Source organism: Somniosus microcephalus, chromosome 21 (genome assembly GCF_052327205.1).
Source record: "Somniosus microcephalus isolate GS21.2 chromosome 21, FLI_Smic_1.0, whole genome shotgun sequence".
Classification (NCBI taxonomy): Eukaryota; Metazoa; Chordata; class Chondrichthyes; order Squaliformes; family Somniosidae; genus Somniosus; species Somniosus microcephalus.
The window spans coordinates 2,948,990-2,966,392 of NC_141007.1; positions in this window are offsets into that span (position 1 = coordinate 2,948,990).

The window sequence follows — 17,403 nt, forward strand, 5'->3', positions numbered from 1 at the left end:
GCTGTGAGTGTTTCGGAGAGTTGGGCTGTGTTTCGGAGAGTTGGACTGTGAGTGTTTCGGAGATTTGGGCTGTGAGTGTTTCGGGGAGTTGGGCTGTGAGTGTTTTGGAGAGTTGGGCTGTGAGTGTTTCGGAGAGTTGGGCTGTGAGTATTTCGGAGAGTTGTGCTGTGAGTGTTTAGGTGAGTTGGGCTGTGAGTGTTTAGGTGGGTTGAGCTGTGAGTGTTTCGGAGAGTTGGGCTGTGAGTCTTTCGGAGAGTTGGGCTGTGAGTGTTTCGGAGAGTTGAGCTGTGAGTGTTTCGGAGAGTTGGGCTGTGAGTGTTTCGGAGAGTTGGGCTGTGAGTGTTTCGGAGAGTTGGGCTGTGAGTGTTTCGGAGAGTTGGGCTGTGAGTGTTTCGGAGAGTTGGGCTGTGAGTGTTTGGGCGAGTTGGGCTGTGAGTGTTTCGGAGAGTTGGGCTGTGAGTGTTTTGGAGAGTTGGGCTGTGAGTGTTTAGGAATGTTGGTCTGTGACTGTTTAGGATAGTTGGGCTGTGAGTGTTTCGGAGAGTTGGGCTGTGAGTGTTTCAGAAAGTTGAGCTGTGAGTGTTTCGGAGACTTGGGCTGTGAGTGTTTCGGAGAGTTGGGCTCTCAGTGTTTCGGAGAGTTGGGCTGTGAGTGTTTCGGAGTGTTGGGCTGTGAGTGTTTCGGAGAGTTGGGCTGTGAGTGTTTTGGAGAGTTGGGCTGTGAGTGCTTCGGAGGGTTGGGCTGTGAGTGTTTCGGAGAGTTGGGCTGTGAGTGTTTCAGGGAGTTGGGCTCTCAGTGTTTCGGAGAGTTGGGCTGTGAGTGTTTCAGAGAGTTGGGCTGTGAGTGTTTTGGAGAGTTGGGCTGTGAGTGTTTTGGAGAGTTGGGCTGTGAGTGTTTTGGAGAGTTGGGCTGTGAGTGTTTCGGAGAGTTGGGCTGTGAGTGTTTCGGAGAGTTGGACTGTGAGTGTTTAGGAGAGTTGGGCTGTGAATGTTTCGGAGAGTTGGGCTGTGAGTGTTTCGGAGAGTTGGGCTGTGAGTGTTTCGGAGAGTTGGGCTCTGAGTGTTTTGGAGAGTTGGGCTGTGAGTGTTCCAGAGAGTTGGACTGTGAGTGTTTAGTATAGTTGGGCTGTGAGTGTTTCGGAGAGTTGGGCTGTGAGTGTTTCGGAGAGTTGGGCTCTCAGTGTTTTGGAGGGTTGGGCTGTGAGTGTTTAGGTGAGTTGGGCTGTGAGTGTTTCGGAGAGTTGGGCTGTGAGTGTTTCGGAGGGTTGGGCTGTGAGTGTTTCGGAGTGTTGGACTGTGAGTGTTTCGGAGAGTTGTGCTGTGAGTGTTTCGGAGAGTTGGGCTGTGAGTGTTTCGGAGAGTTGGACTGTGAGTGTTTCGGAGAGTTGAGCTGTGAGTGTTTCGGAGAGTTGGGCTGTGAGTGTTTCAGAGAGTTGGGCTCTCAGTGTTTCGGAGAGTTGGGCTGTGAGTGTTTCGGAGAGTTGGGCTGTGAGTGTTTCAGAGCGTTGGGCTGTGAGTGTTTCGTAGATTTGGGCTGTGAGTGTTCCGGAGAGTTGGGCTGTGAGTATTTCGGAGAGTTGGACTGTGAGTGTTTTGGAGAGTTGGGCTGTGAGTGTTTCAGAGAGTTAGGCTGTGAGTGCTTCGGAGAGTTGGGCTGTGAGTGTTTCGGAGAGTTGGGCTGCGAGTGTTTCGGAGAGTTGGGCTGTGAGTGTTTCAGAGAGTTGGGCTGTGAGTGTTTCGGAGAGTTGGGCTGTGAGTGTTTCGGAGAGTTGGGCTGTGAGTGTTTCGGAGAGTTGGGCTGTGAGTGCTTCGGAGAGTTGGGCTGTGAGTGTTTCGGAGAGTTGGGCTGTGAGTGTTTCGGACAGTTGGGCAGTGAGTGTTTAGGAGAGTTGGGCTGTGAGTGTTTCGGAGAGCTTTGCTGTGAGTGTTTCGGAGAGTTGGGCTGTGAGTGTTTCGGAGAGTTGGGCTGTGAGTGTTTCGGAGAGTTGGGCTGTGAGTGTTTCGGAGAGTTGGGCTGTGAGTGTTTCGGAGAGTTGGGCTGTGAGTATTTCGGAGAGTTGGGTTGTGAGTGTTTCGGAGAGTTGGGCTGTGAGTGTTTCGGAGAGTTGGGCTGTGAGTGTTTCGGAGAGTTGGGCTGTGAGTGTTTTGGAGAGTTGGGCTGTGAGTGTTTCGGAGAGTTGGGCTGTGTGTGTTTTGGAGAGTTGGACTGTGAGTGTTTCGGAGAGTTGCGCTGTGAGTGTTTCCGAGAGTTGGGCTGTGAGTGTTTCAGAGAGCTGGGCTGTGAGTGTTTCGGTGAGTTGGGCAGTGTTTCGGAGTGTTGGACTGTGAGTGTTTCGGAGAGTTGGGCTGTGAGTGTTTCGGAGAGTTGGGCTGTGAGTGTTTCGGAGAGTTGAGCTGTGAGTGTTTCGGAGAGTTGGTCTGTGAGTGTTTCGGAGAGTTGGGCTGTGAGTGTTTCGGAGAGTTGGGCTGTGAGTGTTTCGGAGAGTTGGGCTGTGAGTGTTTCGGAGAGTTGGGCTGTGAGTGTTTTGGAGAGTTGGGCTGTGAGTGTTTTGGAGAGTTGGGCTGTGAGTGTTTCGGAGAGTTGGGCTGTGAGTGTTTCGGAGAGTTGGGCTGTGAGTGTTTCGGAGAGTTGGGCTGTGAGTGTTTCGGAGAGTTGGGCTGTGAGTGTTTAGGATAGTTGGGCTGTGAGTGTTTCGGAGAGTTGGGCTGTGAGTGTTTCAGAGAGTTGAGCTGTGAGTGTTTCGGAGAGTTGGGCTGTGAGTGTTTCAGAGAGTTGAGCTCTCAGTGTTTCGGAGAGTTGGGCTGTGAGTGTTTCGGAGAGTTGGGCTGTGAGTGTTTTGGAGAGTTGGGCTGTGAGTGTTTCGGAGAGTTGGGCTGTGAGTGTTTCGGAGAGTTGGGCTGTGAGTGTTTCGGAGAGTTGGGCTGTGAGTGTTTTGGAGAGTTGGGCTGTGAGTGTATCGGAGAGTTGGGCTCTGAGTTTTTTGGAGAGTTGGGCTGTGAGTCTTTCGGAGAGTTGGGCTGTGAGTGTTTCGGAGAGTTGGGCTGTGAGTGTTTCGGAGAGTTGGGCTGTGAGTGTTTCGTAGAGTTGGGCTGTGAGTGTTTCGGAGAGTTGGGCTGCGAGTGTTTCGGAGAGTTGGGCTGTGAGTGCTTCGGAGAGTTGGGCTGTGAGTGTTTCGGAGAGTTGGGCTGTGAGTGTTTCGGAGAGTTGGGCTGTGAGTGTTTTGGAGAGTTGGGCTGTGAGTGTTTAGGATAGTTGGGCTGTGAGTGTTTCGGAGAGTTGGGCTGTGAGTGTTTCGGAGAGTTGGGCTGTGAGTGTTTCGGAGAGTTGGGCTGTGAGTGTTTCGGAGAGTTGGGCTGTGAGTGTTTCGGAGAGTTGGGCTGTGAGTGTTTCGGCGAGTTGGGCTGTGAGTGTTTCGGAGAGTTGGGCTGTGAGTGTTTTGGAGAGTTGGGCTGTGAGTGTTTCGGAGAGTTGGGCTCTCAGTGTTTCGGAGAGTTGGGCTGTGAGTGTTTCGGAGAGTTGGGCTGTGAGTGTTTTGGAGAGTTGGGCTGTGAGTGCTTCGGAGAGTTGGGCTGTGAGTTTTTCGAAGAGTTGAGCTGTGAGTGTTTCGGAGAGTTGAGCTGTGAGTGTTTCGCAGAGTTGGGGTGTGAGTGTTTTGGAGAGTTGTGCTGTGAGTGCTTCGGAGAGTTGGGCTGTGAGTGTTTCGGAGAGTTGAGCTGTGAGTGTTTCGGAGAGTTGGGCTGTGAGTGTTTCGGAGAGTTGAGCTGTGAGTGTTTCGGAGAGTTGGGCTGTGAGTGTTTCGGAGAGTTGGGCTGTGAGTGTTTCGGAGAGTTTGGCTGTGAGTGTTTCGGAGAGTTGGGCTGTGAGTGTTTTGGAGAGTTGGGCTGTGAGTGTTTTGGAGAGTTGGGCTGTGAGGGTTTCGGAGAGTTGGGCTGTGAGTGTTTCGGAGAGTTGGGCTGTGAGTGTTTCGGAGAGTTGTGCTGTGAGTGTTTCGGAGAGTTGGGCTGTGAGTGTTTCAGAGAGTTGGGCTGTGAGTGTTTCGGAGAGTTGGGCTCTGAGTGTTTCGGAGAGTTGTGCTGTGAGTGTTTCGGAGAGTTGGGCTGTGAGTGTTTCGGAGAGTTGGGCTGTGAGTGTTTCGGAGAGTTGGGCTGTGAGTGTTTTGGAAAGTTGGGCTGTGAGTGTTTTGGAGAGTTGGGCTCTCAGTGTTTTGGAGAGTTGGGCTGTGAGCGTTTAGGTGAGTTGGGCTGTGAGTGTTTTGGAGAGTTGGGCTCTCAGTGTTTTGGAGAGTTGGGCTGTGAGCGTTTAGGTGAGTTGGGCTGTGAGCGTTTAGGTGAGTTGGGCTGTGAGTGTTTCGGAGAGTTGGGCTGTGTTTCGGAGAGTTGGACTGTGAGTGTTTCGGAGATTTGGGCTGTGAGTGTTTCGGGGAGTTGGGCTGTGAGTGTTTTGGAGAGTTGGGCTGTGAGTGTTTCGGAGAGTTGGGCTGTGAGTATTTCGGAGAGTTGTGCTGTGAGTGTTTAGGTGAGTTGGGCTGTGAGTGTTTAGGTGGGTTGAGCTGTGAGTGTTTCGGAGAGTTGGGCTGTGAGTCTTTCGGAGAGTTGGGCTGTGAGTGTTTCGGAGAGTTGAGCTGTGAGTGTTTCGGAGAGTTGGGCTGTGAGTGTTTCGGAGAGTTGGGCTGTGAGTGTTTCGGAGAGTTGGGCTGTGAGTGTTTCGGAGAGTTGGGCTGTGAGTGTTTCGGAGAGTTGGGCTGTGAGTGTTTGGGCGAGTTGGGCTGTGAGTGTTTCGGAGAGTTGGGCTGTGAGTGTTTTGGAGAGTTGGGCTGTGAGTGTTTAGGAATGTTGGTCTGTGACTGTTTAGGATAGTTGGGCTGTGAGTGTTTCGGAGAGTTGGGCTGTGAGTGTTTCAGAAAGTTGAGCTGTGAGTGTTTCGGAGAGTTGGGCTGTGAGTGTTTCGGAGAGTTGGGCTCTCAGTGTTTCGGAGAGTTGGGCTGTGAGTGTTTCGGAGTGTTGGGCTGTGAGTGTTTCGGAGAGTTGGGCTGTGAGTGTTTTGGAGAGTTGGGCTGTGAGTGCTTCGGAGGGTTGGGCTGTGAGTGTTTCGGAGAGTTGGGCTGTGAGTGTTTCAGAGAGTTGGGCTCTCAGTGTTTCGGAGAGTTGGGCTGTGAGTGTTTCAGAGAGTTGGGCTGTGAGTGTTTTGGAGAGTTGGGCTGTGAGTGTTTTGGAGAGTTGGGCTGTGAGTGTTTTGGAGAGTTGGGCTGTGAGTGTTTCGGAGAGTTGGGCTGTGAGTGTTTCGGAGAGTTGGACTGTGAGTGTTTAGGAGAGTTGGGCTGTGAATGTTTCGGAGAGTTGGGCTGTGAGTGTTTCGGAGAGTTGGGCTGTGAGTGTTTCGGAGAGTTGGGCTCTGAGTGTTTTGGAGAGTTGGGCTGTGAGTGTTCCAGAGAGTTGGACTGTGAGTGTTTAGTATAGTTGGGCTGTGAGTGTTTCGGAGAGTTGGGCTGTGTGTGTTTCGGAGAGTTGGGCTCTCAGTGTTTTGGAGGGTTGGGCTGTGAGTGTTTAGGTGAGTTGGGCTGTGAGTGTTTCGGAGAGTTGGGCTGTGAGTGTTTCGGAGGGTTGGGCTGTGAGTGTTTCGGAGTGTTGGACTGTGAGTGTTTCGGAGAGTTGTGCTGTGAGTGTTTCGGAGAGTTGGGCTGTGAGTGTTTCGGAGAGTTGGACTGTGAGTGTTTCGGAGAGTTGAGCTGTGAGTGTTTCGGAGAGTTGGGCTGTGAGTGTTTCAGAGAGTTGGGCTCTCAGTGTTTCGGAGAGTTGGGCTGTGAGTGTTTCGGAGAGTTGGGCTGTGAGTGTTTCAGAGCGTTGGGCTGTGAGTGTTTCGTAGATTTGGGCTGTGAGTGTTCCGGAGAGTTGGGCTGTGAGTATTTCGGAGAGTTGGGCTGTGAGTGTTTTGGAGAGTTGGGCTGTGAGTGTTTCAGAGAGTTAGGCTGTGAGTGCTTCGGAGAGTTGGGCTGTGAGTGTTTCGGAGAGTTGGGCTGCGAGTGTTTCGGAGAGTTGGGCTGTGAGTGTTTCAGAGAGTTGGGCTGTGAGTGTTTCGGAGAGTTGGGCTGTGAGTGTTTCGGAGAGTTGGGCTGTGAGTGTTTCGGAGAGTTGGGCTGTGAGTGCTTCGGAGAGTTGGGCTGTGAGTGTTTCGGAGAGTTGGGCTGTGAGTGTTTCGGACAGTTGGGCAGTGAGTGTTTAGGAGAGTTGGGCTGTGAGTGTTTCGGAGAGCTTTGCTGTGAGTGTTTCGGAGAGTTGGGCTGTGAGTGTTTCGGAGAGTTGGGCTGTGAGTGTTTCGGAGAGTTGGGCTGTGAGTGTTTCGGAGAGTTGGGCTGTGAGTGTTTCGGAGAGTTGGGCTGTGAGTATTTCGGAGAGTTGGGTTGTGAGTGTTTCGGAGAGTTGGGCTGTGAGTGTTTCGGAGAGTTGGGCTGTGAGTGTTTCGGAGAGTTGGGCTGTGAGTGTTTTGGAGAGTTGGGCTGTGAGTGTTTCGGAGAGTTGGGCTGTGTGTGTTTTGGAGAGTTGGACTGTGAGTGTTTCGGAGAGTTGCGCTGTGAGTGTTTCCGAGAGTTGGGCTGTGAGTGTTTCAGAGAGCTGGGCTGTGAGTGTTTCGGTGAGTTGGGCAGTGTTTCGGAGTGTTGGACTGTGAGTGTTTCGGAGAGTTGGGCTGTGAGTGTTTCGGAGAGTTGGGCTGTGAGTGTTTCGGAGAGTTGGGCTGCGAGTGTTTCAGAGTGTTGGACTGTGAGTGTTTAGGATAGTTGGGCTGTGAGTGTTTCGGAGAGTTGGGCTGTGAGTGTTTCGGAGAGTTGAGCTGTGAGTGTTTCGGAGAGTTGGTCTGTGAGTGTTTCGGAGAGTTGGGCTGTGAGTGTTTCGGAGAGTTGGGCTGTGAGTGTTTCGGAGAGTTGGGCTGTGAGTGTTTCGGAGAGTTGGGCTGTGAGTGTTTTGGAGAGTTGGGCTGTGAGTGTTTTGGAGAGTTGGGCTGTGAGTGTTTCGGAGAGTTGGGCTGTGAGTGTTTCGGAGAGTTGGGCTGTGAGTGTTTCGGAGAGTTGGGCTGTGAGTGTTTCGGAGAGTTGGGCTGTGAGTCTTTAGGATAGTTGGGCTGTGAGTGTTTCGGAGAGTTGGGCTGTGAGTGTTTCAGAGAGTTGGGCTGTGAGTGTTTCGGAGAGTTGGGCTGTGAGTGTTTCAGAGAGTTGAGCTCTCAGTGTTTCGGAGAGTTGGGCTGTGAGTGTTTCGGAGAGTTGGGCTGTGAGTGTTTCGGAGAGTTGGGCTGTGAGTGTTTCGGAGAGTTGGGCTGTGAGTGTTTCGGAGAGTTGGGCTGTGAGTGTTTCGGAGAGTTGGGCTGTGAGTGTTTTGGAGAGTTGGGCTGTGAGTGTATCGGAGAGTTGGGCTCTGAGTTTTTTGGAGAGTTGGGCTGTGAGTCTTTCGGAGAGTTGGGCTGTGAGTGTTTCGGAGAGTTGGGCTGTGAGTGTTTCGGAGAGTTGGGCTGTGAGTGTTTCGTAGAGTTGGGCTGTGAGTGTTTCGGAGAGTTGGGCTGCGAGTGTTTCGGAGAGTTGGGCTGTGAGTGCTTCGGAGAGTTGGGCTGTGAGTGTTTCGGAGAGTTGGGCTGTGAGTGTTTCGGAGAGTTGGGCTGTGAGTGTTTTGGAGAGTTGGGCTGTGAGTGTTTAGGATAGTTGGGCTGTGAGTGTTTCGGAGAGTTGGGCTGTGAGTGTTTTGGAGAGTTGGGCTGTGAGTGTTTCGGAGACTTGGACTGTGAGTGTTTCAGAGAGTTGGGCTCTCAGTGTTTCGGAGAGTTGAACTGTGAGTGTTTAGGATAGTTGGGCTGTGAGTGTTTCAGAGAGTTGGGCTCTGAGTGTTTTGGAGAGTTGGGCTGTGAGTGTTTCGGAGAGTTGGGCTGTGAGTGTTTCGGAGAGTTGGGCTGTGATTGTTTTGGAGAGTTGGGCTGTGAGTGTTTCAGAGAGTTGGCCTGTGAGTGTTTTGGATAGTTGGCTTTGAGTGTTTCGGAGAGTTCGGCTGTGAGTGTTTCGGAGGGTTGGGGTGTGAGTGTTTCGGAGAGTTGGGCTGTGAGTGTTTCGGAGAGTTGGGCTGTGAGTGTTTTGGAGAATTGGGCTGTGAGTGTTTCAGAGAGTTGGGCTGTGAGTGTTTCGGATAGTTGGCTGTGACTGTTTCAGAGAGTTGGGCTGTGAGTGTTTCGGAGAGTTGGGCTGTGAGTGTTTCGGATAGTTGGCTGTGACTGTTTCAGAGAGTTGGGCTGTGAGTGTTTCGGAGAGTTGGGCTGTGAGTGTTTAGGTGAGTTGGGCTGTGAGTGTTTCGGAGAGTAGGGCTGTGAGTGTTTAGGAGAGTTGGGCTGTGAGTGTTTCGTAGAGTTGGGCTGTGAGTGCTTCAGAGAGTTGGGCTGTGAGTGTTTCAGAGAGTTGGGCTGTGAGTGATTCGGAGAGTTGGGCTGTGAGTGTTTTGAAGTGTTGGACTGTGAGTGTTTCGGAGAGTTGGGCTGTGAGTGTTTCGGAGAGTTGGGCTGTGAGTGTTTCGGAGAGTTGGGCGGTGAGTGTTTCGGAGAGTTGGGCTGTGAGTGTTTCGGAGAGTTGGGCTGTGAGTGTTTCGGAGAGTTGGGCTGTGAGTGTTTCGGAGAGTTGGGCTGTGAGTGTTTCGGCGAGTTGGGCTGTGAGTGTTTTGGAGAGTTGGGCTGTGAGTGTTTCGGAGAGTTGGGCTGTGAGTGTTTCGGAGAGTTGGGCTGTGAGTGTTTCGGAGAGTTGGGCTGTGAGTGTTTCGGCGAGTTGGGCTGTGAGTGTTTTGGAGAGTTGGGCTGTGAGTGTTTTGGAGAGTTGGGCTGTGAGTGTTTCGGAGTGTTGGTCTGTGACTGTTTAGGATAGTTGTGCTGTGAGTGTTTCGGAGAGTTGGGCTGTGAGTGTTTCAGAAAGTTGAGCTGTGAGTGTTTCGGAGAGTTGGGCTGTGAGTGTTTCGGAGAGTTGGGCTGTGAGTGTTTTGGAGAGTTGGGCTGTGAGTGTTTCGGAGAGTTGGGCTGTGAGTTTTTCGAAGAGTTGAGCTGTGAGTGTTTCGGAGAGTTGAGCTGTGAGTGTTTCGGAGAGTTGGGGTGTGAGTGTTTCGGAGAGTTGTGCTGTGAGTGTTTCGGAGAGTTGGGCTGTGAGTGTTTCGGAGAGTTGAGCTGTGAGTGTTTCGGAGAGTTGGGCTGTGAGTGTTTCGGAGAGTTGGGCTGTGAGTGTTTCGGAGAGTTGGGCTGTGAGTGTTTCGGAGAGTTGGGCTGTGAGTGTTTCGGAGAGTTTGGCTGTGAGTGTTTCGGAGAGTTGGGCTGTGAGTGTTTCGGAGAGTTGGGCTGTGAGTGTTTCGGAGAGTTGGGCTGTGAGTGTTTTGGAGAGTTGGGCTATGAGTGTTTCGGAGAGTTGGGCTGTGAGTGTTTCAGAGAGTTGTGCTGTGAGTGTTTTGGAGAGTTGGGCTGTGAGTGTTTTGGAGAGTTGGGCTCTCAGTGTTTTGGAGAGTTGGGCTGTGAGCGTTTATGTGAGTTGGGCTGTGAGTGTTTCGGAGAGTTGGACTGTGAGTGTTTCGGAGAGTTGGGCTGTGAGTGTTTCGGGGAGTTGGGCTGTGAGTGTTTTTGAGAGTTGGGCTGTGAGTGTTTCGGAGAGTTGGGCTGTGAGTGTTTCGGAGAGTTGGGCTGTGAGTGTTTCGGAGAGTTGGGCTGTGAGTGTTTCGGAGAGTTGGGCTGTGAGTGTTTCGGAGAGTTGGGCTGTGTGTGTTTCGGAGAGTTGGGCTGTGACTGTTTCGGAGAGTTGGGCTGTGAGTGTTTCAGAGAGTTGGGCTGTGAGTGCTTCGGAGAGTTGGGCTGTGAGTGTTTCGGAGAGTTGGGCTGTGAGTGTTTCGGAGAGTTGGGCTGTGAGTGTTTCGGAGAGTTGGGCTGTGAGTGTTTCGGAGAGTTGGGCTGTCAGTGTTTCGGAGAGTTGGGCTGTGAGTGTTTCGGAGAGTTGGGCTGTGAGTGTTTCGGAGAGTTGGGCTGTGAGTGTTTCGGAGAGTTGGGCTGTGAGTGTTTCGGAGAGTTGGGCAGTGAGTGTTTAGGAGAGTTGGACTGTGAGTGTTTCAGAGAGTTGGTCTGTGAGTGTTTCGGAGAGTTGGGCTGTGAGTGTTTCGGAGAGTTGGGCTGTGAGTGTTTCGGAGAGTTGGGCTGTGAGTGTTTCGGAGAGTTGGGCTGTGAGTGTTTCGGAGAGTTGGGCTGTGAGTGTTTCAGAGAGTTGGGCTGTGTGTGTTTCGGAGAGTTGGGCTGTGAGTGTTTTGGAGAGCTGGGCTGTGAGTGTTTCGTAGAGTTGGGCTGTGAGTGTTTCGGAGAGTTGGGCTGTGAGTGTTTCGGAGAGTTGGGCTGTGAGTGCTTCGGAGAGTTGGGCTGTGAGTGTTTCGGAGAGTTGGGCTGTGAGTGTTTCGGAGAGTTGGGCTGTGAGTGTTTCAGAGAGTTGGGCTGCGAGTGTTTCGGAGAGTTGGGCTGTGAGTGTTTCGGAGAGTTGGGCTGTGAATGTTTCGGAGAGTTGTGCTGTGAGTGTTTCGGAGAGTTGGGCTGTGAGTGTTTCGGAGAGTTGGGCTGTGAGTGTTTCAGAGAGTTGGGCTGTGAGTGTTTCGGAGAGTTGGGCTGTGAGTGTTTCGGAGAGTTGGGCTGTGAGTGTTTCGGAGAGTTGGGCTGTGAGTGTTTCGGAGAGTTGGGCTGTGAGTGTTTCGGAGAGTTGGGCTGTGAATGTTTCGGAGAGTTGGGCTGTGAGTGTTTCGGAGAGTTGGGCTGTGAGTGTTTCAGAGAGTTGGGCTGTGAGTGTTTCGGAGAGTTGGGCTGGGAGTGTTTCAGAGAATTGGGCTCTCAGTGTTTCGGAGAGTTGGGCTGTGAATGTTTCGGAGAGTTGGGCTGTGAGTGTTTCGGAGAGTTGGGCTGTGAATGTTTCGGAGAGTTGGGCTGTGAGTGTTTCAGAGAGTTGGGCTGGGAGTGTTTCAGAGAATTGGGCTCTCAGTGTTTCGGAGAGTTGAGCTGTGAGTGTTTCGGAGAGTTGGGCTGTGAATGTTTCGGAGAGTTGGGCTGTGAGTGTTTCGGAGAGTTGGGCTGTGAGTGTTTCAGAGAGTTGGGCTGTGAGTGTTTCGGAGAGTTGGGCTGTGAGTGTTTCGGAGAGTTGGGCTGTGAGTGTTTCGTAGAGTTGGGCTGTGAGTGTTTCGGAGAGTTGGGCTGTGAGTGTTTCGGAGAGTTGGGCTGTGAGTGTTTCGGAGAGTTGGGCTGTGAGTGTTTCGGTGAGTTGGGCTGTGAATGTTTTGGAGAGTTGGGCTGTGAGTGTTTCGGAGAGTTGGGCTGTGAGTGTTTCGGAGCGTTGGGCTGTGAATGTTTCGGAGAGTTGGGCTGTGAGTGTTTCGGAGAGTTGGGCTGTGAGTGTTTCGGAGAGTTGGGCTGTGAGTGTTTCGGAGAGTTGGGCTGTGAATGTTTTGGAGAGTTGGGCTGTGAGTGTTTCGGAGAATTGGGCTCTCAGTGTTTAGGAGAGTTGGGCTGTGAATGTTTCGGAGAGTTGGGCTGGGAGTGTTTCAGAGAGTTGGGCTGTGAGTGTTTCGGAGAGTTGGGCTGTGAGTGTTTCGGAGAGTTGGGCTGTGAGTGTTTTGGAGAGTTGGGCTGTGAGTGTTTCGGAGAGTTGGGCTGTGAGTGTTTAGGAGAGTTGGGCTGTGAGTGTTTCGGAGAGTTGGGCTGGGAGTGTTTCAGAGAGTTGGGCTGTGAGTGTTTCAGAGTGTTGGGCTGGGAGTGTTTCAGAGAATTGGGCTCTCAGTGTTTAGGAGAGTTGGGCTCTCAGTGTTTAGAAGAGTTGGCTTTGTTACACACTGACTGACTTCACGATCTGCCTCATTTCAATTCTTCCGCTGCACACAGGCAATAGCGGCACTATCGCCCTTCCCAAGATGGCGACCAGTGCGGCCTGCACCGGAAGTCGGCGAAAGCGAGGCGGCCACCATTTCCTTCCGGAAACCGGCCTTAACTGCCAGCGCTAAGCACGGTAATTTCACGCCAACTGTGTTTTCAGCTTTTTCTGTTTTTATTTACAAAGGAAGAGGCTGCTGGCCTCAGTGTTCAGTTTGTGAAATTGTGTGTGATTGTGTGAAAGGAAGAAAGAAAGACTTGCATTTCTATAGCACCTTTCACGACCACCGGACTTCCCAAAGTGCTTTACAGCAAATTAAGTCGTTTTTTTGACGTGGAGTCACTGTTGAAATGTGGGAAACGCAGCAGCCAATTTGCGCACAGCAAGCTCCCACAAACAGCAGCGTGATAACGACCAGATAATGTTTCTTTTGTGATGTTGCTTGAGGGATAAATATTGGCCAGGACACCGGGGAGAACTCCCCTGCTCTTCTTCGAAATAGTGCCACGGGATCTTTTACATCCACCTGAGCGAGCAGACGGTTTAACATCTTATCCGAAAGACGGCACCTCCGACAGTACAGCACAGTGAATGTGTGAAAGTATGTGTGAACATAAGACATAGGAGCAGGAGTCGGCCATTCGGCCCCTCGAGCCTGCTCCGCCACACGGCCCCTCGAGCCTGCTCCGCCACACGGCCCCTCGAACCTGCTCCGCCACACGGCCCCTCGAGCCTGCTCCGCCACACGGCCCCTCGAACCTGCTCCGCCACACGGCCCCTCGAACCTGCTCCGCCACACGGCCCCTCGAGCCTGCTCCGCCACTCGGCCCCTCGAGCCTGCTCCGCCACACGGCCCCTCGAACCTGCTCCGCCACACGGCCCCTCGAACCTGCTCCGCCACACGGCCCCTCGAACCTGCTCCGCCACACGGCCCCTCGAGCCTGCTCCGCCACTCGGCCCCTCGAGCCTGCTCCGCCACACGGCCCCTCAAGCCTGCTCCGCCACACGGCCCCTCGAGCCTGCTCCGCCACACGGCCCCTCGAGCCTGCTCCGCCACACGGCCCCTCGAACCTGCTCCACCATTCGGCCCCTCGAGCCTGCTCCGCCACACGGCCCCTCGAGCCTGCTCCGCCACTCGGCCCCTCGAGCCTGCTCCGCAACACGGCCCCTCGAGCCTGCTCCGCCACACGGCCCCTCGAGCCTGCTCCGCCACACGGCCCCTCGAACCTGCTCCGCCACTCGGCCCCTCGAGCCTGCTCCGCCACACGGCCCCTCGAGCCTGCTCCGCCACACGGCCCCTCGAGCCTGCTCCGCCACTCGGCCCCTCGAGCCTGCTCCGCCACACGGCCCCTCGTGCCTGCTCCGCCACACGGCCCCTCGAACCTGCTCCGCCACTCGGCCCCTCGAGCCTGCTCCGCCACACGGCCCCTCGAGCCTGCTCCGCCTCACGGCCCCTCGAGCCTGCTCCGCCACACGGCCCCTCGAACCTGCTCCGCCATTCGGCCCCTCGAGCCTGCTCCGCCACACGGCCCCTCGAGCCTGCTCCGCCACTCGGCCCCTCGAGCCTGCTCCGCAACACGGCCCCTCGAGCCTGCTCCGCCACACGGCCCCTCGAGCCTGCTCCGCCACACGGCCCCTCGAACCTGCTCCGCCACTCGGCCCCTCGAGCCTGCTCCGCCACTCGGCCCCTCGAGCCTGCTCCGCCACACGGCCCCTCGAGCCTGCTCCGCCACACGGCCCCTCGAGCCTGCTCCGCCACACGGCCCCTCGAGCCTGCTCCGACATTCAATAAGATCATGGCTGATCTGATCTTGGCCTCAACTCCACTTCCCTGCCCGCTCCCCATAACCCTCGACTCCCTTATCGTTCAAAATCTGTCTATCTCCACCTTAAATATATTCAATGAACCAGCCTCCACAGCTCTCTGGGGAAGAGAATTCCAAAGATTCATTGTAAGACTGGGGCTTCTTTAAACTGGTTTAAAGTAATTTTCCTGGTCTTGCAGCCTTTGCCTGCACACAGACCAATTCCAATAAAACCAATTTACAAACAGCGGTTCCGAATCGCTGCCCCTCCTCTAGTTCTGAGTGGAGGAACTTATAATTAATGATTTTAAAACGGAACAAGTGATTTGGATGAGAGAAAAAAAATCAAGTTTTATTACCTAAATAAACTACAATCAAAAGAATAAACTATACCACACGAACACAGTAATTACAGTAAAACTATATAACAGGGGGTTGCAGGTGGCGAAAACGAGGGATACAATGGCTACAATGTGATTTAAACAATCTTATCAATACCCTTAAATCACCACCCCTTAGCTCCTGCTAGGTTGCCTTTTTGAGGAGTCAGAAACTCTGCTCACATGTGGTCCAGCAAAGTGAGAGAGAGAGAGAGAGAGACTCACCTATGGTCCCAGGAAGTAAAGAGAGAGATAGCTTCTCAGCAGCTATCTTATATATGGTGAGCCCCCCCTCCCCCTGCTGTTCTGCACTGCAAGGGCTGTGTGCAAAATTCCCCACCCAAAGGGTCCAATACACAAGAGAAAGCTGTGATTGGCTAACTCAAAGTGGTTAGACTGGGTTAATGTGTCTTCCGGAGCTCCCTGGGCTGAAACAAAAGAATGCAACAGCCCTATTGTCCAGTGCTGGGTGATTTAAAACCCATTCAATTCTTAAACATTTCCCATTCAAGGTACAAAAGTCTCTTCTGCTGTTTAGATGTATCCACTCGATATACAAACAAATGCTAATAGCATTCAATTGCTTTGTAAACAAAGCATTGTCCTTTGTCTTCGGCCATGTGGTGACAGCCATTTTTATCCCTAGAAATTTAAAAGCACAACGCCCAGGGATTCTTTCATCAAAAAAATTGATCTTCAGAACTGTAAATTATTGCGAATTCTTACATTCATGACCCTCTGAGAGAAGAAATTCCTCCTCATTTCCATTTTAAATGGGTCCCCTTATTCTAAAATTATGCCCCCTAGTTATAGATTCCCCCACGAGGGGAAACATCCTCTCTGCATCTACGCTGTCAAGCCCCCTCAGAATCTTATGTGTTTCAATAAGATCCCCTCTCCTTCTAAATTCCAATGAGTATAGGCCCAACCTGCTCAACCTTTCTTCATAAGACAACCCCTTCATCTCCGGAATCAACCTCGTGAATCGTCTCTGAACTGCCTCCTGTTGTGTCTGTGTATAATAAGACACAGACTGCAGGAGAACGGTACAACAGGTGTTTATTCAACGGGGCTCACACTGGAACTGATCTGTACAGATTACTACTCAGTGCTATATACAGGTGTGGTCACTGCCGGTACTGCAGTATACATGAGCTGTAAAACATAGTTCCCCCCTTAAATTACAATTCCTCCCCTTTTAGATTAACAGTACCATAACACTCATTTAACAATTAAATATCGAACTAATTACAATTAACACTTTTAACATGCAACATTAGCTGAAAATAGTCTATTTATATATTCAGTCTTTGGGGAGGCTTCCTGATCCTTTCTGGATAACGCCTTTCCCGAGTGTCTTGCTCTTGGTGCGGAGGCGATTCTGGCCCCCTGTCGTCGGTTGGTTCATCAGCTTCCAATGCTACTGTTTCTGGGATAGATGCGACCTGTACGTCGGGTTCATCACCAGGTACATATGGGCGAAGCATGGGGTTGACTTGTTCCTGTGACTCTAGGATCTGGTCAGCATGGCGTCTCACGATGTTCTCCCCAACGTCCACTGTGTACATTAGTGGGCCCTGCCGTGTGCATATCGTTCCTGGCTGCCATTTTTCTGTTCGGTAGTCGCGGGCCAAGACTGGTTGCCCTACATTGAAGCTCCTTGTTGGCTTCTCATGGATGTGCTGGAATTGCTTACTCTCAACATCTCTTCGTACGTTTGGTCTGAGCAAATCCAGGCGAGATCTTAACCTTCGGTTAAAGAACATCATGGCTGGGGCCTGGTTGGTGACTGCATGTGTCGCATTCCGGTAGGCGAACAGGAAATTGTCCACCTTGTGCTGCAGCGGAATGTTGTCATTGTACATAGCCTTTATTGCCTTCTTAAAGGTTTGTACGAACCTCTCAGCCAATCCATTTGTGGCTGGATGATACGGGGCGGATGTGTAATGCCTTACCCCATTCTTTTTCAAGAACCTCCGGAACTCTTCGGACACAAACTGTGGTCCGTTGTCGGAGCAAATCTGTTCTGGCAAGCCATTCCTGGCAAAAATGGTCCGTAGGACTGCAATAGTTTTCTCCGTGGTGGTGGAGGACATTTTGATGACCTCAGGCCATTTTGAGTGCGCATCCACGGCTATTAAAAACATTGAGTCCATGAATGGACCAGCAAAATCAATATGCACCCGTTGCCATGGAGATGAGGGCCACTCCCATGGGTGTAGAGGGGCCTGTGGTGGTGCATTTTGGACTTTCTGGCATCCTGAGCAGCTCTTGGTCAGGTCCTCGATTTGTTTATCAATTCCCGGCCACCACACATAAGCCCTGGCTAGGCTTTTCATTTTTACCCCTCCCAGTTTGATGCGCCATCAATTACTCAAAAGACTGAGGTTAAGCGAGTAACAACCAGGCTTTTATTAACTAAAGAATGAAGGTCTAGTCTCGAGTGGTCGGCCCGTCCAGAATACTAAGGGACGGGGAGGTAGTCACTTATATACCTGGAATAGTGGGAGGAGTCAGCCGAGGCATGTCCAGACCTGTACCTAGTGGAATACACATACACATACAGACAGGTATAACAGTGGTTTACCACATTCACCCCTTGTTTAAAAATGAGTCCGGCGGGGTGAAGTTTGTGTATTGGAGTCTCTCCGGAGGGCTTGTCTGCCGCTGTGATCGACGTGGCGACGGCAGGGGTGGTGGAGCTTCCGGCGTCGTGTCCCGTGTAGGCTGGGGCACTGGAGTGTAGTCCTCGTAGGTGACGGTCCAAGGCGAGCCGGCTGCTGGGGTTGGATATCGGGTCGTGGGGGGGGGTGGTAATGGGTAGTGGGTTACAGTGGTCCCCGAGGGTGTCGTGGGGGGGGTGGTAATGGGTAGTGGGTTACAGCGATCCCCGAGGGTGCGAGGTCTCGTATGGAGACTGTGTCCTCCCGCCCGTCCGGGTACGCAATGTAAGCGTACTGGGGGTTGGTGTGGAGGAGGTCGACCCTCTCAACCAGGGGGTCCGTTTTATTGGTCCTCACGTGTCTTCTCAGTAGTACCGGCCCTGGGGACGTCAGCCATGGCGGTAACGCTGTCCCCGATGTGGACTTCCTTGGAAAGACAAACATTTTCTCGTGAGGGGTGGCATTGGTGGCAGTGCAGAGCAGTGACCGAATCGAGTGGAGCGCATCAGGGAGCACCTCCTGCCAGCGGGAGGTCGGAAGGCCCCTAGACTTTAAGGCTAGTAGGGCAGCCTTCCAAACTGTTGCATTCTCCCTTTCCACCTGTCCGTTCCCCCGGGGGTTGTAACTGGTGGTCCTGCTTGTGGCTATACCCCTAGCGAGCAGGTACT